This window comes from Stegodyphus dumicola, chromosome 2, assembly GCF_044657685.1.
Source record: "Stegodyphus dumicola isolate Sdum_Otavi_A_Nest chromosome 2, ASM4465768v1".
NCBI lineage: Eukaryota > Metazoa > Arthropoda > Arachnida > Araneae > Eresidae > Stegodyphus > Stegodyphus dumicola.
This window is the reverse complement of record NC_140769.1, coordinates 40448573-40461446: the sequence shown is the minus strand read 5'-3', so window position 1 is coordinate 40461446 and position 12874 is coordinate 40448573. Positions and strand designations below refer to the sequence as shown.

The 12874-nt window shown below is 29.8% G+C and overlaps 1 long non-coding RNA gene across 1 annotated transcript; it reads left to right on the top strand.

The window, feature by feature from the left end:
* Positions 1-1629: 1629 nt before the first annotated feature.
* LOC146998385 (uncharacterized) lies at positions 1630-7486 on the top strand. The gene is made up of 3 exons (XR_015039299.1): positions 1630-1720; positions 4255-4344; positions 7355-7486. It is a non-coding gene; the product is annotated as an uncharacterized LOC146998385 (long non-coding RNA).
* Positions 7487-12874: the final 5388 nt, after the last annotated feature.

The window sequence follows — 12874 nt, the reverse complement described above, 5'->3', positions numbered from 1 at the left end:
TTGGATTCAACTTGCATTTTGCATTTTTGCCATAATGTATTATTTCCAGAAATCCACACACTTCAAAATGCACTACTGATGAACGAGACTTTCGAGGACTTTCTTGATATACCTTCAGCTTTAGAAAGGAACAAGCATTTTGACTTTTGGAATCCTCAGTTGCCAAAGTTTTCAAGAACAGCATCTTCTTTGTATTATTTGTCTATGCTACTATGTTCAACGTCACCCAGCCGAAACAGTGGATAATAACACAAGGTGCCGTACCCCCCATAGCACAAAACATCCTCAGGATGTCTTATTTAAGTCGCAATATCCCGGGACATACTTAGGATGTCCTAAGGATGTTGATTCTCAGATGTCCTGAGGAGATCGTAATTTAACATCCTGAGGATGTCTTATTTAAGTCGCTATGTCCCGGGATATAACAGGATGTCCTGAAGATGTTGATTCTCAGATGTCCTGAGGAGTTCACCAATTTCACATCCTGAGGACATTCATTCTGCATTGTCCGGAGGACTTTCGTTGTCAAACATTTTGAGGATATTTGTTCTCAAATTTACCAGTTTTAATTTTTTGACATTGCACATCTGAAACTTGCACATTATTTTATTTTTCATATGTATTTTACTAAGTTGTTTCTAAATGCTGTACATTAAAAATATTGATATGATTGATGATTTATTCTTGTTATTTTGTTATTAATTTTAACTGCTATTTTTTTTTGACGTTTTTAAAAATTTATTTAGTCATGGAAAAGATTTTTTTCAATGGATTAGCATTTTCTAGAATATTTGCAAAATTCTAAATAATATATATTTTTTTATAAAAAATGTATAAATTACGTGTATAATTACTTACAGACTACAAATATAGGTACAATTAGATATAGATATATTTTATTACGGAAACGAATTTTTTTTTTTTTTTTAAATTTGGGTATGTAGACATTAGGTATTTTTTTGGAAGCAGGAAACATGAAAAATTAGCAACTGCCTTCGCCGGGAATCGAAGGACGGACCTCTGAAATACCGGCCCAGCGTGCAGAACTATTACACCACGAAGGCACGCTAGGAAAGCGGGAGAAATACGTCATAAGGAAAATTTTTTTCCTCTAATTACAGGACAGAAAATGTTTTTCAATCGCGCGATCTGTTATTGATATTGAATTACAGTCGTGCGATAATTTCGCAGTAAAGATACATCTCTGATGACTATCCAAGATTCTAGAAACTTTGGTCTTATATAGAGATGGTCGTCTTATAGAAATCATGCTTAATATCAATATTTATTTATAATCTCAGAACTATTGATCACTTTCAGAAGTGGTCGTTTGAGAGGCGATATTCTATATATTTATTTACTGATACTCTCAGATTCCAAAATTTGCTTATATTCTCAGAAATATTGGACGGAAGGTGGTCGTCCCATACATGCAAAATTTTACATTTCATTAAAAATGAATTCGGCATTATTTAACTATTTCCCTATTAATTAATTAATTAGATAAAGAAAAAATTAGGAAATAGTACTGTTTATTACGGAATAATGTAGGAAGTTCTGCAGAACTATATTCTTTCGCGTCATTGCACATTGTATCCGGCAAACTACTAGTTCCTCGTATTCTTCCGCAAATCCGTAAACATCTGTCTGATTTGAAACGAAATCCAAAATGGCTGCGCCATGAGGTTAACTTGTATGGATATTTTTTGTTGCATGAAAGGTAAGTTCAGTTGCAATACTTGTATGTTTACTTTTTTGCTTTTCGAATTTATGTTATTTTGACAGTTAAATGTTTCACAGCTTTATGAATTGTTACCATTCTGTCGTGAATTACGTGTATCTCAATGGCTGGCTGTCTTTTCAAATATCTAATTTGCCCTGCTATCCAAATGTTTATGACTGAATTTTTTTTAGTCTAGTTTATGCATTCAGTTTCAAAATAATATGTGTGAACAGATTGCTTATTTTTTTATTGCAGCAATAAATTTATGTTAAATAGTTTGAACAATTGTATAAAAATAAGAGTTTGCATTGTTTTGTCCAAAATATGTATGGTTGAAACATTATCTTAATCTAGTTTGTAATTCAAGTTTTTTTGGGGGTACTGTTTTGTTATTGGGACCAGAATCGGAAATGTATGAACCTGTGTTCGTAAGTATGTGCATAGATGTGTATATGTAGACATACAAATATACAAGCATACATAAATACAATTCTGAACCCGGTCCTGATAACAGAACAGTACCTTTTTTTAATCTTTTTTGAATATTTTATAAAAGGATTAAGCATTTTTCAAACTGCATATCATTTTAAGATTCGACTTGCAGGAAGACAAAATATGGTCATTCAATCAAATGCTTATGATTGATTTTAACATTTTCTCATAAATATTGTTTGCATTTTTATTGTATTTTAGATAATTTAGTTATGTAAAGTAAACATGAAAATATTAGGAAAGCTGAAGAATATGAATAGCTACCATAATACATGTATTTTTTCATCGAGCCCATTGTTTTAGAAACCAATGCACCATTATTATATGCTGCCTTATTTTATAGTTATATGCAGTTTAATTTTATGTTCATGTTACTGTAGTATTGTCATTATAATAAAAGTGTTGATAATTTTTGTTGAATCTTGCAAGTTGCCTAACATTCAGAATTATTACTACCGAATTTTACTGATAGGTTTTTTCGAGTTGACATAATCTGTCTGATAAATAAAATAAACTGGTGTTTAAATTATATGCATTTCTCTTAATGTTTCATTGAAAGTGAGATGGAAATATAAATGCTATCCAGAAAAGTGAATTCTTTTTGCCTGAAATAACAAACTGTACTAAATGATTAATGTTTATATCATTTTAGAAATGTCAATATTAAAGTTTCTCCCCCTTCTCTTCTTTGATTTTGAAATAATTTATAATAAAATAATATATGCATGAGTGTAATTAATGTAAAGTGTCATTCAATAATATAATTTATTTTTACTGATATTTTTATATTTCTTGTCTGGGTTTTCTTTTGGTGTTAGAAGGAGGAAAAAACTGTAATGTTTTAATTAAGGAAATAATTAAAACATTACAGTCTTTTAAATAACACAGTTACAGTAATGTTTATTGAAGCAATGAGTACTGTGTGATTGCCAGTGATTGAATAATGTTAAAATGCATTGTTCATAAGGAAATTTGCTTATCTTTGTGTTATAGATTTTATTTTGACACAAGCTGAAATTTGAATTATTGGAAGCACTTTGAAAACCCGAATTATTTCCTGAATCATTAATCAGGCCAATATATAACATACAAATTTTCATACAAAATTATTTCTTTGAGCATATTATAAAGAGCTCATTTAATTTTATTATTTGTACAAATTTTAGACAAAAGTAGCATGTAACAGTTAAAGATTTATTGAAGCCTACTTGTTACTTGTGGTAACAACGAAGTGTGAAAGATATTGCCACATTAGCGAACATGACGATCATTGATGCTTAGTTTAGTAATTTAATAATATATTGAGAAATGCTGGGAACTTTCAGAAGTAGACATTTCGGAAATGATGGGCTTGATAAGAAATTTACATGGTTTTATTATTTATTCTTTAGTTAAGAATGGATTTTAGATGTTCATGTGAAAGAATTCTGTTTAATTATATGTGAAAGAATTGTTAAAGTTTGGCATTTAAAAAAAATGAATTAATAATATGCAATTATCTTTTTATTATACATATATTACTATATATTTCTAATGCGCTATGTAAATGTCAGTGCTAAACAATTGAGATACTATTGTCAGGGCAATCTTTTCTTATACATGAAAATTCTGATACTTTCTTATCATCTGCCCTCACAGCTTCAACTTATGCTAAAACAGCAAGAGTATGCACATGATAATAGCAAACTATGAATATGCATACCACACACATGTATTTACATGCTTTATATTTAATCTTTATTTCTGAATAGTATTCCATTGGATGAAAAATATGTGAATATTGACCCAATGTATATATTTTTGTGTGTGTGCATCCTAAAATTTCTTGTTTCTTATAAAGTGCTTATTTGAATTACTACTTGTGAACAGAGCAGTAGATATGAACCATAAACTAACCATTTTGCCAATTTTCACAGCTTTGCAGATAGTCAGAAAGCACCAAAATTTGTAATAATGTTAAGTTTAAATGATGTTCTATACTTTTGTGTTAATTTTTCTATTCTATTAATTCTCTTACTGTGTTATCAAACATACTGCAGGAATTTCAACTGGTTAAGATGTTATTACCATGTGGAGAAGAATTTGGTTTTCAAGCTAGAAAAAATTGCAGCTAATGGATTTTGTAAAAGGTCAGTCAAACTGGTTTTAGTTAATTATAATTTAATTTTGGGTGAAGAATTCTCAAATTTATTTATCATAAGTGTCTAAAGGTCTTCTAAATTAAATTCTGCTTGTTTTTGAAATTTTTCATGACATTCATTCTTTGATTATTATTATTTTTTTTTTAAATTTACTAACTTATATCCAGGCACATAATGTTGCATTTAATGCCATACCTTAAATATTGTAAAATGTTAAAATAATACATTTCACTTAAAAATGTGGTTGTGACAGTAAATTTTCTGTTACATTTAATCATATCTATAAACATTGGTATACATCATTTTTCAATAATCTGTATATTATTTTGTGCATTTCTTTTACATCCAAGATCTGGCATATGACTTGCTTTTCAAACTGATAACATGGTGTAATAATGTAATCTAATGGTTAAAGTTTACTATGGACCGGGCCAAATTTAATAAATTATTATTTGATAGAAATTTATTCATGTGTTCAGTGTGTCTCATCTCTTTAAATTGCTAAAGTAAATTTTATGTACTTGCATTTAGGAATTTTGACTGTATCAGAGTAATTTTGTTTCAGTTATTATAACATGCAAGGGAAAAAATTCATTCATAGCTCCGTATTTAAAATTAGTTAATTAAAGTCCTTAATAAAGAGGGACGTTTTGTTGTTTTTAATGTCGATAGAGTTTAATTCAAAAATATGCCACATTAAGGGTTACTTTTTAACCTAATTTAAAATTTTCATTACTTTAACATGTCCAATAATTGTTATTTTAACTCCGATATTGTAATAATATCAAAATTCCTTACTTTTTGATAGGTAATCCAAATGTAAAACAAGAAAAGAAAAAATTAAAATCTAGAAGTATATTTATTTCATACCTCTAATAAATAAAAATAACACAAGCACTTTTTACTGTCTATCTGCATAGTGTGGCATGTCCCGTAAGACTGAGATTTGTATGGTCAAATCCATGTTTCAGTTAAAGGAAAATGCATGCACAGTCTTCTGATTTTCCCTTCGATTAAGGATTCTGTATATACTAGCATAAGAAATATATTAGTTAATGCAGTGTTATACATCAATATCTATAGACAATTATTGTGGCTATGTTTATTATAATTTTGTTCACTGTAATGGCTGGAGTGCCTAAACCATCATGCTGTGTAAACAAAATTCAAATCTTCATCTCTGCATACTGCTCCACTAGTGTTTAAACCACTGAAATAGTGATTATGATAGAACATCTTTGGTAAAAATTTACTCTACTGTAACCCTTGGCGAATCGTTTCTTTTTTTTATATCAAGATCATCACCTGAGAGGATCGGCACTAATTTCAAGGTGGCCGCTACACAAAACCAAAATAAGAAGTCAAAGACATACACAAACTCTGTGTCCATGTACACATCGACCTATTAAAACAGAGAACTGCACAAACTGGGCATTGTGCACTGCCTTAACTTTGTCCATGTACACATTGATCTATTTTCACTTTAAGAAAATCAAAAAGTTAAAAATATCATAGTTACCAGAAAAAATTCGCCGCTGTCTTAACACACAGACAACCAAAAATACACAAACAGAGAGGAATAAGTTACCAAAAATACTTATTTCCTAACATAAAAACATTAAACAACAAATCTTCTAACAAAAATTAACACACAGAGACAAAAAAATAAATGAAACATCATTTTTTTAACATACCTTTTTTTTCACATGCATATGTTTAGGCTTCCCACCACCATCCTCCAGGTAAGCAATTCAATTAAATTTTTCGTCTCTTAGTCACCTCAGACATACTCAAATGATGGTACCCACACCAAAATAATAAATAGCATGTTCAAAATACAAGACCATACCACTTCCGTGCAACCAAATACAGCAATTGAAAAGAATGGTAAGAACCAAAAACCTGGGACCGTACAAAAAGTTTACTATTAAAAAAAGTAGCCCAAAACTAAATTTATCACACGTTGGCAATATTTGCAGAAATAACTCCTTTTTATTGACAAAAAAAAAAAAAAAAAAAATTTGTAGCCAAAGGCTACTTTTGCCAACATTATCAACATTAGGGTTACCGAAAAACTTATTTGACGCAATGGGCTTCCACATTTCACAAACAACCAATACCACTTTGCGATTTTTTTTCAGACAGAAACCAAGGTGTACCATACAGTAAAGATTAGCCACATCTTCATTTACTACTGTTACAAGTACTTCTTTGGTAAATTTCTGCAGTTAAATTCAAAAGTTTAAAATTGCATTAACATGATCAGATTCAGAGTCATAGCTAGGGTTTTCAGCGCTCAGGGACAACTGAAGATTTCGCGCCCCCTACCGCTTGCCAAGGATGGAAAACATTTAATTCTAAAATGTTCTAACATCAGTTTGGCGCCCCTTGGATTCTGCACCCGGGGACAGATGGCCCCCATTGCCCCCCTCTAGCTACGCCCCTGATCAGATTTTATTTTCTGCACGTAGATAACAATTACTTACGTGTTGTCAGATAAATGTTACCAGATGCAGTTAATTATTTTTTACTTGCCAATCTCATGAGACAAGTTTTTTTTGCTCCTGCAAGACTTTACTTTGTGTTGCAAAATAAATTCATTCTCACTCTTTTTGGACTTGCCTACACATTAAATTTAAAATAGTTTTATGAATAGGTAAGATGTGATTATCATAATTTTGTTTCTCTCTTTATCTTGGCAACTTTATATGTTGATTCAGTATCCAGGTTACCTACCAGTGGCTGATTGATAAAACTGCTCATATGTTCAGCTGGTGGTTTGAGTTTATTTTCTGACATAAAAAATTTTAAAAGGCATCCCCCATGTTTATTTTACTATAATCGAAAAATCAAATAATTGCTACTCTGTTTATAGGTACTAAATGTTAAAATATTTTAAATGCTTCCTTTAATTTGCATTCTAATAGTCATTTGTTTAAATTTAATTATGAATTATATTCACATATAGTAATTGTGAGTGTTTTTTTTTTTATTTTAGGTGCTGTGAAAGGCAATGACAGAGATCCAATTTATCAACAGTTCTTATATACATAAGAATACATGGATATAAGATTGTTTTTCATGAATTCAAATAAAATGTGATAAATTGGATTAATAAAATCTATTTTGAATTTTGAAAAGTGTTTTTCCTCTGTTAATCATAATATAGTGCCATAAATTTCTGAATGTGTTTATTTTTCATCCAAATAAATAGCTTTACAAAAATTTGTAATATTAATAGATATTGCATAATTTAGCATTATTATAAATATTTATTATAGCAGATTTAGCTGAACTACTTTTTTAGTTTCTTTGCAGATGAAGTCACAAAGGTAAGTGGTTAGATATTTTTCTGTATTCCCCATTAAGTAATTTTATCTGGTAAATTACCATTACTTATATACTAAAGGTGAAAGAATAAGCTTTCCTTGAAGATACAAAAATTTGCAGATATTTCAAAAAATTGGTATACGTAAAAAAGTTCTTAAATTGCCACATATGGGAAGCTGAAAATGTTATATATGAAATTGTTCAGAAATATAAATATTTTCACTAATTTTTAACTATAATTCACTGCATTTGTTATATATAATCACAGTTTAAGGTAGCAGTGCTTTTCTCACTGTGATTTCTCATGTATTTTGATACATAAATCCACGTATTTTGATTTCTCTTTTGAGACCAAATAAAATTGAACTAAACATTCTCGTTGACATTGAGAGTTGAATAAAAGCTCACCTCAAAATAAAATGAATTAATAAATTTATGGAAAATTTTACATTGCATATATTGAGCAGAAAGAGTAAACTGAATATACTTAATGGAATTAATAATTGGTAGAGTTGATAGCAGAATAAAATGCCTTAATTGCATGGTAAACAGTAGATCTTTTGAAGTTTTTCTATGTTGCATAAAATGCAGATTTAAATTTTTGATATTGATTGTCATATAAATGGCAATTACTGTTTTATTTTGCTCTGAAATGAATGGTTAGTAATAAAATTCTGGATGAGACAACCTTTAACATGCGCTATAATTTACAAAGTTTAATTTGGTGCTGATTTCAACGGGTAAATTTCATTTTACTGAATTTTGCGTAAAATAATACCAATGAACCATTGCACATTATTTTCAGAACTTTTTTTTTTTTTTAATCTAAAAGGGCTATTAGTTTTGAAATGTGACTTCATATCGTACTCGTAAACTTGTTTCGCTTTTCATTCAAGTCTTGCCATTTGGCAAAATTTAACATATTTACCTTTAAAATACAATATATTATTGACTAACGAGCCAAGCTATTTAAAAGCATTACACACAGTTCTTAACAATGCTTTTTTTAATTTTTAATCTGATTGATTTAAAATGCATTTAATTCATGATATATCTAATTGAAAACATTTTAATATTTCTACATAATTACATGATATATTTCTTCATTTTTCAAATATATAGAAGATATATAACTTTCTGGTGTCCGTATCTTATAAAATGTTTTGCTATTTCCACTGCCCCAACTGTATTGATAATCTATGCATTCATAAACTTTTAGCCTCTTTGAGTGACTGCTAAAATCTGAGACCTTTCAGATTTTTTTTTTTTTTTAATTGTGTGAGCGGAAAGATAGAATTTTAGAAGAGCTTCTTGAGTTACCTTTTGAATGATATAAAGAATTGTTAACATAATGTCAAATTTTTACAACTAAATATTAAATATATAAAAAAGCCTGCAGCATTCTCATGTTACGAAAGCATATTTATTTATTCTGAGGCTAGGAATTGATTTAGTTTTAAAAATACAATTTATTCCTTTTAAGAATTTCCCAACAGTGTCATCAAAACACTATAAATTCCTTACATGTTTTAAAGAAAGATGATTCATTTATGTAAAGATTATTAAATAGGTAATTTTATTATTCAATTTTTAATACAAATTAACTGAAATTAGAAACTGATTTTGTAAAATAATTTAATTATGAATAATTCAATTTGGGGGCTATTGGATGTTTAAAAATGATCAAAAGATTTTTAATATCTTAAAAATAAAAGCAAAATTTTCAGTTTTAATATTTTGTATTAATAATTAATTTTAATTTCCTTGCTCAGTTTTAATATATTCACAAATTCAGATTTAAAAACAAAATAAGTTGTATAAATATTTTCAACATTTCTGATTTTTCCATAGTAACCATAGGAGAACGATTTGAGACTATCTGTGTAAAAAAAAGTAGGTTTTAGATCATCACACCTTCACATACTTTCACTGGAATTTTCCTCTGTATATATACTGGGATGTGACACTAAGCAGTTGAGAGTATGTATTTAAGAGGTTAAAGGGATATTGTAACTAGTGTTTCAAATCCTGATAACATCCCATACGCTGTCGGTGGGACGTAGATAGGATGTCCTAAGGATATACTGGGATGTGACATTAAGCGCTCAGGAGGATGAGTTTAGGAGGAAATTGGGATATTACGGGATGTCCTGAGGATGTAGTAAGTAGGACTTTAAATCCTAATAACATCCCATATGTTGTCGATGGGACATAGATAGGATGTTTTTAGGATATAATGGGATGTGCTTAGGAGGTTTGTGGGATATCCCGGGATGTCCTGAGGATGTAGTAAGTAGGAGTTCATATCCTAATAACATCCCGCACGCTGTCGATGGGACTTGGTTAGGATGTCCTGAGGATATCCCGGGATGTGACATTAAGCACTCGGGAGGAGGTGTTTAGGAGGTTCGCGGGATATTCCGGGATGTCCTGAGGATGTGCGCATATCCCGCGAGCAACATCCTTGGGATATCCCAAGGATGTTTTTGTGCTATGTGGGACCGATGGCGCATGGTTCGCAGCTCGTGCGGCAAGAGGTTACTCGAGAATGGCTTTATGTCTTCTTGATGATTCTTTTCAGGTTATTTTTGAGAATGCAGGTATTAATTGCCAAGAATAAGCTGAAGTTAAGAGTAAAACCAACAAAATTGTTTATTAAAATCTATAGGTCACAAAGGTAACAAAAGCTAATTAGGGCTCCTGTACTTTTCGCAGAGGTTAAAAAGCTTTTAATATGTTTAAGGACAGTTAATAGACCGTCAATTGTACTAATATGTCTGGATTTCTATCAAAGAAATTATTTAAATTTGAATTAAAAGTTCCCAAAGTATAAAATAATAAATAAATTAAAATCATTTATCGCTCCAGAATCATCAGCGAAAACTCTGCGTACTAAACCATCTCATTATCGGGGGCAGGTACTGAAGTTCATTTAAATACTGAGTTCTATTAAATGTCAGCTAAATTCCTATATTTCTAGAGACAGTTTAGTTGAAAAGATAATAAAATAAGATAAAAAAAAAAGCTGCTTATACAAAATTTTTTTAAAGATTTTAAATTATTATTAATCCAAAGGGGCAATTTGCCCAGAAAGACTATTAATTTCGTTTTGGCATTTTGAGTTGATTCACTATAAATGGCGAATAATTTTTTTAATTGTTGCCACCAAATATTAGAGCCCTGTATTATATTTAAAGAAATTAAATAATGAAGAAACTGCATAAATATATATATATATATATGTTTCTCGCGTTGTTATAAAACAACGATACCTAGAGCCATCAAATTTTGAATACCGTACGTCTCCACCATGGGCATGTGGATCCCAAATTTGGAATTTGTCTTATGATCTATTTCATATTTTGTAAAACATATTTTGACGAATTTTTGAGTAACAAACTCAACGATTTGAAAGCGAGCAATGGCAACGATCTACCCGGGGGGAACCTTTTTATCTCCAGCGTGCGAGATTGTGTATCGGAAATTCTGAAGATATTCTCTTTTTAAATTATTTTGCGATATCACTCTTGAATTGAATTTTATGGTTTAGATGCAAAGAGCATGCCATTTAATAAATAAATAATTAATAGTTTAATAAATAAATGTAACACACAAAACGTTAAGAAAAACGGCCTTTTGGGCTGTATATAACATCTGAAAACTTTCAGATTTTTTAAATTTTTTTTTTAAATTTTATTTTCAAGTTCATCTATCCCTGTTACTCGAATATTAAAACCTGTTCAACATCTATTTGTTCTTTTGTTGCGAAATTGATTGCATCGATATTTATTTTCTTTTTACTATACGTTATGTAAATGGGAATGAATGCTTTTAGACTCTCTTCCCGAAAACAAAATACTAAAGGCATCGTAAAAAGATGGTAGCAGACCTTTTATTAATCAATGCGAAGTAGTTAAAAACCATGTTTGCAAATTAATCCTATGCAAACATGGGTCAGTGGAGGAGTCAAACTCTCTTTTATTGTTACGTCTGATTTCGCCTTGTCCTGAGTTTAAGATCTGCTTTTAGCTTTCTTCCTATATTTTCATAACGGCGATATACGAGTACTAAATACACAGCTTTTTTCAGTACTTTCGTGGACTTTTTTATTTATAGCATATTTTGAAAGATAAAAATTTATTGTGTAGTTCAACAAAATGCATTTTTGATTTTTCACCAATGCAAACATGGTGAAAAACAAACAAAAATAATTAAACAAAAATATCAAAGCTCCTTTCTTCATGTGCAGAAAAGAGAGAGAGAAAGGAAGATGTAGTAGACTATAGCATGTCTACTATAGGAGCAGTAACTTTTGCATTGGTACAGCAGGCTCTGCGTTATAGTTTATAGTACATTTTTTATGACTTTTCAATCGAGGAAATAGTATACTCTACTAATTATGATTTCAATTATATTTTATTATGACTTCCTAATATACGAGAAAGGGAAATACAATATATGAGACGAACATAAGAGTATAAAAGTAATAGGTTAGAGGTAATAATAGCTGATATAACAGGTAGAACGTCTATAACGGATGGAAAGACAATTAACTGCAGAAGATAATGATTGGCATGAAAACTCTAGAATATTTAGTTTGAGGATATGTATCGTGTAGTGGCCTGTGTAAAAGACGATATTTTGGCCTTTAAATGCTTTTCTGAAAACCATACACGTCTCATACGAGCACTATAAATTTCAATTAAGATAACTTAGCTTTACATCAAAAGATTTATCTCAAAGGTTCTTTAAAATTTACAAATATTTAAAAGATTTCTATGAAAATAACAACGAACCAGATTTTTTAAACATTATCATTAAATCAAACAGAAAACATTTCGAAGAAAAATACTTCTCCCTTCCCCAAAAATTTTGGTTTTAATCTTTCGTCGAAATATCCCTGCGCAAGAAACTTTACACTTAAAAGGATATTCTCTGATGTACCCTATTTACATGCAAAATAGTTATTGTTTATAATCTATAAAGATACAGTGACTAGAGACACACCTTCATTTCGTTGAAAATCGAAGATTTTGCAGAATCTAATTGAATTTTATAATTTTTACTATCCCCAAGAAAGAATCAAGAGAACTGTTATGTCTTATTGAAAGTAAAACTCAAAAACACTCTCTTTTTTATTTTTTCCCTGACTTTCAGAAAAAAATGATGGCAATAAATTTTCCCAATC